Source organism: Mus caroli, chromosome 15 (genome assembly GCF_900094665.2).
Source record: "Mus caroli chromosome 15, CAROLI_EIJ_v1.1, whole genome shotgun sequence".
Taxonomy (NCBI): Eukaryota; Metazoa; Chordata; class Mammalia; order Rodentia; family Muridae; genus Mus; species Mus caroli.
Genome location: NC_034584.1, coordinates 83,157,661 through 83,168,840, shown reverse-complemented (window position 1 = coordinate 83,168,840; position 11,180 = coordinate 83,157,661). Strand labels below are relative to the sequence as shown.

At 45.4% G+C, this 11,180-nt stretch overlaps 1 protein-coding gene across 14 annotated transcripts in view; it reads right to left on the bottom strand.

Annotated features, from left to right (window-relative positions):
- The window catches only part of Ppp6r2 (protein phosphatase 6 regulatory subunit 2), a 71,377-nt gene extending 63,483 nt beyond the window's left edge, over positions 1-7,894 (bottom strand). For 11 of the 14 annotated variants that reach the window (XM_029470005.1, XM_029470004.1, XM_029470012.1 and 8 more), the window contains exon 1: positions 7,674-7,885. The gene's annotated coding sequence lies outside the window, so the exon portion shown is untranslated. Of the gene's footprint in view, positions 1-7,673 lie in introns of all 14 variants that reach the window. The other 3 variants (XM_021182929.1, XM_029470013.1, XM_021182930.2) reach the window with 1 other exon arrangement.
- Positions 7,895-11,180: the final 3,286 nt, after the last annotated feature.

Below are 11,180 nucleotides of genomic sequence, written 5' to 3'. Positions count from 1 at the left end.
CACACACAGTCATAACACATGCAACCTTGGCACATATACTCACATACCACACACACACAGTCATAACACATGCAACCATGGCACACATACTCACTTACTACACACACAGTCATAACACATGCAACCATGGCACACACATACTCACTTACTACACACACAGAGTCACAACACATGCAACCTTGGCACACACATATTCACATACCACACACACACAGTCATAACACATGCAACCATGGCACACATACTCACATACTACACACACATAGTCATAACACATGCAACCTTGACATACATACTCACATACCACACACACAGTCATGACACATGCAACCTTGGCACACATACTCACATACTACACACACAAAGTCACAACACATGCAACCATAGCACACATACTCACATACTACACACACAGTCATAACACATGCAGCCATAGCACACAGATAATCACATGTCATACACAAACCATAATAATACATGCAACCATGGCACACACATACTCACATACTACACACACAGTCATGACACATGCAACCATGGCACACACATGCTCACATACTACACACACAGTAATAATAAATAACTGTTTAATTGCACAAAGTGGAGACAAAGGCAACTTTCTCCGCCATTGAAGGCCCAGTATTATCCTTTATGTAACACTGTTTGGAGGTTTTTACTCAATGCAATAGAGGAAAGTAAAACAAAAGGCATACCAATTGAGGAGGGAAAGTAAAACTATCTTTATTTGCAAATAGAATTATCTAAATCCAAAGGGATATAGTATGGAAACTAATAAGTTATACAATGTTGCAGAATATAACAGCAAATATATCTTTGTACAACAACAATTAAAAACAATATAAAAACATTCATGATACCACCAAGAGGACAAAACAGCTCAAAATAATTCAAATGAAAAAACTACTCTTACAGTGAAAACAAAAATAATGCTAAAAAAAAAAATCTAGGGCTGGAGAGATGGCTCAGTGGTCAAGAGCACTGTCTGCTCTTTCAGAGGTCCTGAGTTCAATTCCCAGTTGAACTTGATCGTTCACAAACATTTATACTAGAATCTGATACCCTCTTTTGGCACACTGGTATACATGCAGATAGAGCACTCATATACATATAAATAAATAAATAAATCTTTTTTTAATCTAAATAAATGAAGAAATCAAATTAAATGCATACATAAAAGATCCAATAATTTAACTCTGAATTTGATCTATAGATTCTATATAATAGCAATCCAACTTATAGCAAAATTAATCACTCACATTTAAAAGCTTATTCTAAAACTAGCAGGACAAATTGGGTTAAAGAAATTTGTTTTGGCCAGGCAATGGTGGCGCATGCCTTTAATCCCAGAACTTGGGAGGCAACCTTGGGAGGCAGGTGGATTTCTGAATTTGAGGCCAACTGGTCTACAGAGTGAGTTCCAGGACAGCCAAGGGCTATACAGAGAAACCCTGTCTCAAAAAGACAAACGAACAAACAAACAAACAAAAAATAGTTTGTTTTCATATCTCCATCCATCCCAGGGTGGCTTCATGATTCTCCTTTTATTCAGCAGATTCCAGACTGCTGAAATCACAGGTGTGTGTCATTCCACACAAGGTGCATGTATTTTATAATTCCATTTAAAGTCTGAAGACCTGCCGGGCGGTGGTGGCGCACGCCTTTAATCCCAGCACTCGGGAGGCAGAGGCAGGCAGATTTCTGAGTTCGAGGCCAGCCTGGTCTACAAAGTGAGTTNCAGCCTGGTCTACAAAGTGAGTTCCAGGACAGCCAGGGCTATACAGAGAAACCCTGTCTCGAAAAACCAAAAAAAAAAAAAAAAAAAAAAAGTCTGAAGACCTGGAAATTAATCTATAGTGACAGAATAAGAACATCAACTACTTGAAGATTGAGAAGATGGTTGTAATGACTGAAAAGAACCCAGGAAATGTTCAAGGGTGTTAGAAATGTTCTATATATTGACATGAGAGATGTCCATAGTAATGCTTGTTTTTGAGACAGGATCTCACTAGGTAGCCCTGGCTGGCCCAGTAGTCATTGTAAAGATTAGACTGGCTTTGAACTCAAAGAGCTCTGCCTGCTTCTGACTCCTTATTGCCAGAATTAAAAGTATGAGCCACCTCAACTGGCAACATTAATATTCATACTTGTTAAATTAAAACAGATAAGATTTCCCTGGGTATGAAATATACTTGAATAATTTTAAATACAATACTGTAAACAAAATAAAAACAAAAGAATGTAGTTTAGCTAAAAGGATGAAAGCTGCTAGCTATATATGAATACAACATAATTTCCAAAATAATTTTAAAAAACAAGACATAGAGGGGCCAGCAATGTGGCTCAGGATTCGAGTTTGACCCCAGAAACCCACATGATGGAAAGGGATGACCAACTTCAGCAAGTTGTCCACTGACCTCACACAAATATACACACTAATTATGTAAATTTAAAATAATAATGAAAAGATACAGAACAATGTGTGACATCTGCTTTATGGATACTTTTTTTTAAGGATCTCTGGTGGTTTGAATGAGGACACACACACACAATGGACTTATATATTTGAATACTTGGACCCCAGTTGGTGGAACTGTTTGGGAAGGATTAGGAGGCGTGGCCTTGCTGGAGGAGGTGCATCACTGGTGGGCTTTGAGGTTCAAAAGCCCACACACCATTCCCAGTCTCTTTGACTCTCTGACTCATGTCTGTGGATCAGGATGTGAGCTCTCAGCTCTGGCTCCAGCACCATGCCTGCCTGCTGGACCACCAAACGATGAGTCCCCAATTATATGCTTTCTTTTGTTGCCTTGGTCATGGGTGCTTTGTCACAGTCTCAGTATGTACCACACAGATGTCCTGGAACTTGCTATGTAGACCACGCTCCTTGGTCATCCCTCTGCCAGGATTAAGTGTGTCATCCCTGGTTACATAATTTGTTTCCATAAAATGTATACCTCTTTCTCTCAAATATATTTATACACAGAATTATTAGTTAGAAACTATCTTTAGAATGACACAAAAGAAAATAGCAACATCAATTGCCTTGGAAGAGGATTTTAAGCACCCTGAGAGGTCACATCAACCATTTGTATAAGCCACCTATAAACTGCAGCTGTGAAAGGCACAGGCTCTGGAGTCTGGACAAACCTCAACTCTCTGGTTTATTTGTTTTGACCTCAAATACTATACTTTGTATCTCAGTATTCTCAAATGATTATTTTGACTGTGGCATGTATGGGGGAGGGGTGGCTCAGGGTGCGCACCTGTGAATGCAGAGGGCAGAAGATGCTTCATCCTTCATTCTCCTTTTTTCTTCTTTTTTAAAGATAGGCTATGTCACTAGGCCAGAAGCTTACCACTGGATTTTGCCGTTGCTTTTGGTTCCAGTTTTGAAGAGGCTCGCTGGTCAGAGGACCCCTGATAGCCACCTGCCTCCACCCTGCAGCCCTTGAGTTACAGGCATGTTATATGTGATTACTGTACAGAGAAAACCTAATTGCTGGCAAAATATAAAAAGCTTAGTTTGTCAGATGCAGTTAGGTGTGTCCAGAAGAGCTGTTGTTAGGGTGCACCCCTAAAAGCCTCCACAGATACGAATGCAAGCATGGAAAGCTCTTGCCTAGTTTAAGGCAAGTTGCTTGGGAGAGATACTGTGCTCTTTGCTCTATGACCAGAGGCAAAGTCAGCTGGCTGGCCTTGAGCTGCTCCACAGTAAAGGTGAAATGGCTCTGCCCCTATGACTTGGCTTGGAGCACCCCCATGACAGTGACAAGGCTTAGCCTGCCAAGGGAGTAGAGGAGGAGCTAGAGACTTCTTTTATAGCAATTGGACCTTTGAGAGGACTCTCTCTAGCTCTCTCACTGTCTTGGCTTGGAAGAACTTCATAGAAGGAACTCTGGGTAGGAGACGGGGCTTGAAGGAACCACACAGAAGCAGCTGGCAGGACACAGGCAAAACAGTATCCTAGGGAGGGGAGAGAGCTATGGAGCCCTTGACTCTGGAGGAGCTCCAGAGAAAGGGAGGCTAGCTAGGTAGAATGACACAGATACAGAGAGATTTCTAAAGAGCTAGCAGTTTAATCATAGGATCAGGCTTATAAATAGATATTTTGTATATAGTTCAGAAAATAAAGTTACCTCACTGAGCTAGCAAGTTTTTGCCTCAGTTTACTCCTCCCGTGTCTTTATTGGTATAAATATTAGTTGGATTTGAAAGGGTAAATATTCCACAGGCACACAGAGCTACGCCCAGCTTCTACATGGAGGCTGGGATTTACGCTCAGCTCTCTTACCTTTGTAGCAAGTACCCACTGAGTCATCTCTCTAGCCCTCATATGATATTAATAGAAATGTCAAGAGTAACTACTAGCCAGGGATGGCAGCATATGGCTGCAATCTCAGTACAGGTGCGAAGCAGGAGGAGTTCAAGGCCTTAGTTACCTAGCCAAGTTCCAGGTCAGCTATAATACATGAGATCCTGTTTCAAAAAAAAAAAAAAAAAAAAGAGGGACTGCGATGTAGCTTAGTTAGTAGAATGCTTAATAGCATGCATGGAACCCTGGGTTTAATCCCAAACATTATATAAATTAGTCATGGTGGTACACCCTGTAATCCAGGCACTTGGGAAACAGAGGAAGGGGAACAGAAGCTTACAGTAACACTCAATCTATAAAGTAATATTTGAGATCAGACTGGATAAAATTAGATCCTGTCTCAAAAAAAATAAACAAGTAAAGAGTTGAAAGAAGAGCAATTTCATGGCTACATCATTGTGAAGATTACACAAGATGATACAGGTAAGACACTTAAAAAGTGTTTCGGCCTGCCAAGCATGGTAGAACTGGAACTGGTCATTATTGTTATTAGTTTAAATATTTTAAACAGCACCCTTTCCATAAGGAGAAACAGAGAGGAGGGATGCAGAGCCAAACTGCCTTAAGTACAAATTCTGGCTCTCTTACATCAGTCTCTTTATCTCTCCAACAGGGAAATTATAGCTCCTATAGTCTATGGTTACCTTAAGGATTAGATGAGAAATTCCCATATAAATTAAATACAGAGCTGGGCATGGTGGTGCATGCCTTGAATCCTAGCACTTGTGGGGCAGAAGAAGTAGGTAGATCTCTGCTAGTTCTAGGCCAGTCTGGTCTATAAAGCAAGTTCCAGAACAGCTGAGGCTACATAGAGAGACCTTGTCTCCAAATAAATAAATGAATGAATCAATAGTAAATGCAATGGCACACAAGAAATACTCATCATGTGCACTAAGTAAAGAGCTATTCCCAAAGCTTTAAATATCTCCCTGCTCAAAATTGTATGTTCAGCCTAACCTCTCTTGTTTCACATCTGTCCGTTAGATACATTCTCCCTAATGACCCCTGGGCTTCTTAGACATCTCCCACTACTCTCAGCCGAAAGAAAACCTTGCTTGCTCTCTCTAACATGTAACCATTCCCTCATATCTATCACTGCCTCAACCCAGCTTCTCCATTTAATTAAACGATGCTAGTACCCAACAATTTGTTCCACCGAGAAGCCTGGAACTCTCTCTGAGCTCTCTCATTCTCTCATACCCCTCTTCAATCGTTACTTACAGCTCTAAGAAGTTTCAACAGTTTTTCCCCCAAAATACCTCCCTAAATTAACTACTGAGGTTTGAACCACAATACCCCCTCCTATCCATATAGTCATAATACCCCACAACTCAATCTCCAGCCTAGAAGCCCCCCCCCCCCCAAGCTGTAAGGTTGACTAGAAGACAAACATTCTCAGCCAACCTAGACACACCAATATTATCTAGCTCCTGCAAGAGATCTGGGCCCTTCCCATCTCCTCCCGATGTCTGTGTTGAAAGGCTCTGGCCTGCTCTCTCACCCTCCTCCTTAAAGCTAATTTCTTACTGGGCAATGGTAGCACACTTTAATCCCAGCAGTTGGGAGGCAGAGGCCAGGTGGATCTCTGTGAGTCTGAGGCCAGCCTGGTCTACAGAGCTAGTTTTAGGACAGCCAGGACTATGCAAAGAAACCCTGTCTAGAAAAACCAAACAAAAGGCAGCCTCTTTTTTGCCTCCAAGAGCTTATTTAGCTCACATGAGAACTAGAGAGGTCAAAGGGATGACCCAGAACATAAGAACATCAAGAGATGAACACATCAGACTTGGTTGGGAAACTTTTAATCCCAGGCAAAGGTAGATAAATCTCTGAGTTTCAGTCCAGCTTGCTCTACATAGATAGCCAAGACTCCATAGCAAGACCCTGTCTCAGAAAAACAGAAAGGGAGAGAGATGTGAAGAGATAAGAATGAGGACTGGCCAGGCGTGCAAGCCTTTGATCCCAGCACTTGGGAGGCAGAGGCAGGCGGATCTCTGAGTTCGAGGTCAGCCTGGTCTACAGAGTGAGTTCCAGGACAGCCAAGGCTACACAGAGAAACCCTGTCTCGAGAAAAAAAAAAAAAAAGAATGAGGACTGAAGCTGGGTGACAGTAGCCCTCGCCTTTGATACCAGCACTAGGGAGGCAGAGGCAGGCGGATCTCTATGGAGTTTAAGGCCAGAGTTCCGGGACATCTATGGCTACACAGAAAAACCCAGGCTGGGGGATGGTGGGGGTGGGGGAGTGGGGAATAGGGAAAGAGATGGTAAGAAGTCAGCAAGCAGCATAGTCTGGTAGGACACAGATGAAGGTGTCAGTGAAAGTCTGTCTAGAATAAGGCCTAGGGACATGGTTGAGGATGGTGACAAATTGCGGGGAGGGGCTACAGCAGAAAGCGAGAATTGGGGAAAGTGACTGGACTGAGAGCTGATAGGGAACAGCAAGAGCTCGATAATAGATTGGAAACAGCCTTCACTAAGTGAGTAGTCAGCTGTGAGGATACAAAGTAGCAGGTGAAGAAGTTCCAGAAAGAAGAGGCGCATGGGAGAAGCAAAAGATGATTTGGGGCGGGGGGGGGGGTAGAGTGGGAGAAAGGCAGTGGGTGATGATGACAACTGGGGAACGACCCGGAAGAGGAATGGGATGGAAATAAAGGACAACAACAAAGCGAGCGCTTGGCAGTGGGCACTGGTCGGAGGAGATGAGCGGGGAGGGAACGCTTGATAGGTGGAAAGGTCACCACCAGCGGGCCCCTGATGAGGAAGGTGGCTAAAAAAACAAACAAACAAACAAAGATGAGACCGGGAACACTGACAACTCCCCAGGCCCTGTATCCAAGGTCCGCCCCACCTCTACAGCCACGGACAGAGGTGAGGGACCTTGATAAGGGCAGAGGTGGACAACTGGGAGGCAGAGGACCAGGCGGCCACTAAGAGGCTGAGACTAATTCTGAGAGTGGGGAAAACTGACCACTGACAGGCCAGGAGCTGGGATAGTAGCTAAAAGGGATGTTGACTGTCAAGAAGGGTGAGCGCTGAGGGAACGGATGGATGGATGGATGGATGGATGGATGAATGACGGCAGTGGAGAGTGCTGGCTGACCCGGGAGCAGACTGATGGAGACGCTGACCCCCCTGACGAAGCGCAGGGTGACAAAGGCGCTGCTCTACCGACAGGGCGCTGACGGCACAAGCTGAGTGACAGCAGGACGCTGACGGCCCGAGGGGGGGGGGGTCCCTCCTGTCCCCGGGCCGCAGGAAGCGGCGGGCGCGCGGCCGCACTCACCTGCCCCGCAGGCTGGGGGTCGCGGCGACTCCTCCTCCGAGGGAGGCCCGAGCGAGGCCAGGACGCTCGCGGAGGTGAAGTGCGGACGGCCTGGAGCGGGCCGCACGCACATGGGCCCGACCCCGCGGCGCGGCGCCTTCGGACTCGGGCGCAGCCGGCGGGAGGCTCGGGACCCGCTCGGGACCGGCTCGGGGCCGCGGGCGAGATCGCTCCAAAATGGCGGCGGCGGCGGCGGGGGCGCGCGCGAGAGCGAGCGGGCGCGCGCGCAGACGGGGGCGGGGCGGGGCGGGGGCGCGCTCCGGGGGCGGGGCCACCGGAGGAGGCGCAGAATCGCGGCCGCGGTCCAGGGTCTGTCTGGTGGAGTCGCGCTGGGGAACGTCCTGAGGCGTCCCCGTGATCGAGCTGGCTGTGCTAAATAAATCCTCTGGGCACCTTCAGTCACGCGCTCGTCTCCGCTACGTCCTGTTTCTGAACTGGACTGCCCGCTGATCTACTTGGTTTGTTTTTTGTTTTTTCTTATTTGTTTATTTATTTACTTATTTAATGTAAGTACACTGTCGCTGTCTTCAGACACTCCAGAAGAGGGCGTCAGATCTCGTTACGAGATGGTTGTGAGCCATCATGTGGTGGCTGGTATTTGAACTCAGGGCCTTCGGAAGAGCAGTCAGTGCTCTTAACCGCGGAGCTAGCCCTTTTCCCCTCTTTTTGGTTTCTCGAGATAGGATTTCTCAGTGTAACAGAGTCCTGGCGGTCCGGGACTTGCTTTGTACACCAGGCTGGCCTCGAACTCACAGAGATTCTCCTGTCTCTCTGCCTCTGCCTCTGTGTTGAGATCAAAGCCGTGTGCCATCACGACCCGCCCTGCCGTTTTGTTTTGTTGTTTAGTTTCGTTTTGTTTTTTTCTTTTCCTGGATACCGATCCTTGTTGTCCAGGGCTTGTGTCCATCTAACATGGGTTGAAATGAGTTCAAATTAAATTAATCTCTAAAATGAGACTGATTTCCGGTGGCAGTGTGAGCCGTGGGAAAATATATATATATATATAAAGATATGAAACATGTAAGGAATGTGTCAACACATGCTAGCTATGAACTCACTCCCTTCCAGTGGCAAGTTCACTACCGCTGTGCGAAAGTATAACCCGGCGTGGGTGGTTGCACTTGGGAGACCAAAGCAGGAGGATAACGAGTTCCAGGCAAGCAAAATATACTGGCGCACATCTTTAATACCAGCACTCCAGAGGCAGAGGGGAATCTCTACCAGTTCGAGACTCGCCTAGTCTACTCAGCGAGTTCCGGGTCAGCTAGGACTACAGAGTGTAAAAATGTCTGAAGGGGAGACATTTCTGAGCCCTTCCAAGTATTTTTTTCTTTGAAGTGGTGCTGCTGTGTTTCCCCCTTTTCTCAGCAGAGGGCGTCCAAGAGACACTGTTGGAGGAAAGGAAATCGATTTTTTGTTTTTTGTTTTGTTTTGTTTTGTTTTGTTTTGTTTTGTTTTCTTCCCCGGTTTGGAAAGCAAAATTGGAGGCGCCTGGGTTCACGGTGTGGTCTCTTACAGCACAGCTTTTCCCAGGCCATCCTGACTGAAAGTGATTCTGGGTAAGATTTACCCTGAATACAGAAGCCGAATGTGCTGCAGAACTGGGGCTTGGGCGGGGATACCAAATACAGGGGATGACCCACTAGTCCCATTACCGCAGCAGCGAGCAGGTGCAAGCCTGGTCCTGACCTTTACACTATTTTTATGTCCAGGCCAGAGTTCATGTATCAGAAGCAGCTCCGAGCACCCTCTTCCCAGACACACACACACACCACCATTTTTTGTGGTACTGGTCTGACATATATAAACTGAGGAAACAGAACCAATGAACTGCATCTCCAGCCCTTTAGCTCCTCCACACACACTTTTTTTCTTTCTTTCTTTCTTTCTTTCTTTCTTTCTTTCTTTCTTTCTTTTTTTTTTTTTTTAGATTTATTTATTATTATTGTATGTAAGTATACTGTAGCTGGCTTCAGATGCACCAGATCTCATTACAGATGGTTGTGAGCCACCATGTGATTTGCTGTGATTTGAACTCAGGACCTTTGCAAGAGCAGTCAGGGCTCTTACCCGATGAGCCATCTCGCCAGCCTATCTTTCTTCTTCTTCTTTTTTTTTTTTTTTTTTTTTTTTTTTTTTTTTTTTTTTTTTTTTTTTTTTTTTTTTTTTTTCTTAATTTTGAGCTGGGCATTTAGTCCCAACATTTGGGAGATTGAGGCAGGAGAATCGGTAGTTTAAGATTAGCTTTGGCCACTTACTGAGTTCAAGGGCAGCCTGGGCTATTAAGACCTGTCTTAAAAGACCTTTTGGGGCTGGAGAGATGGCTCAGTGGTTAAGAGCACCAACTGCTCTTCCGAAGGTCCTGAATTCAAATCCCAGCAACCACATGGTGGCTCACAACCATCTGTAATGAGATCTGGTGCCCTCTTCTGGAGTGTCTGAAGACAGCTACAGTGTACTTAAATAAATAAATCTTTAAAAAAAGACCTTTTGTTTGTCTGTTTTGAGGGCATAAGATTTTGATAAGTTGTGCAAGCTGGCCTTGAACCTGTGGCCTTGCCCTACTCTTTTCACACCCACACTGAGTTCATCAGCAAATCTCTTGTTCTTCTTGTCTGTATCTAACCTGTAAGACCAGTTTCTCTCCTGTGGCTGTAAACAGTGTAGACTGGCCCCCTACTTTTATCCTGGACAACTTGCTGCAGGCCCTTCAGCATGGTGTTCAAAGGGATCCAATTAAAATAAGTCAGATCACATCTCTGACCTCAGGGGCTTGCTGTCTCACCCAAGATGAAAGCAAGAATCCTTGCTGCTGCCCACAAAGTTGTTTGTGATGTGATCTCACTTTATCTGCTTATATTATTTCATTTAAGTCCTGATAACCTCCTGCCCCAGGTCAGCTGCTTAAGTGGCCTCTGTATCTTTTCAGGCATCTCCCCTTTTATTGCTATGCTTGCTAACTTGTCTCATAGATACTTATTCATTGCGGTTGCCTCCTCCTCCTCCTCTCCCTCCCCTTTCCTCTTCCCGTTCCTCCTCCCCCTTCTCCACTGAGGGCTTCCCTGGCTGCTCTATTCCAAGCCTCAGGCTTACATCATACCAGGTTTATAGCCTTGTCTCTCATCTGGTCTTTCCTCCTTCCTAATGGTATCACAACCCAGAAAGGAGACCTGAAACCACACAATGATTTCAATGGAGAGAGTTTGGTATGAAAATTATCAATTACAAGAATATTCTGAGCCGGACGTGGTGGCTCACGCCTTTAATCCCAGCACTGGGGAGGCAAAGGCAGGCGGATTTCTGAGTTCGAGGCCAGCCTGGTCTATAGAATGAGTTCCAGGACAGCCAGGGCTATACAGAGAAACCCTGTCTCAAAAAAAAAAAAAAAAGAATATTCTGAAGAACTAAAACGATATTCAAGGGGGGGGGGGGAATCTAGGAAAGTAGTTCCTTTTCCCAACGGGAGTT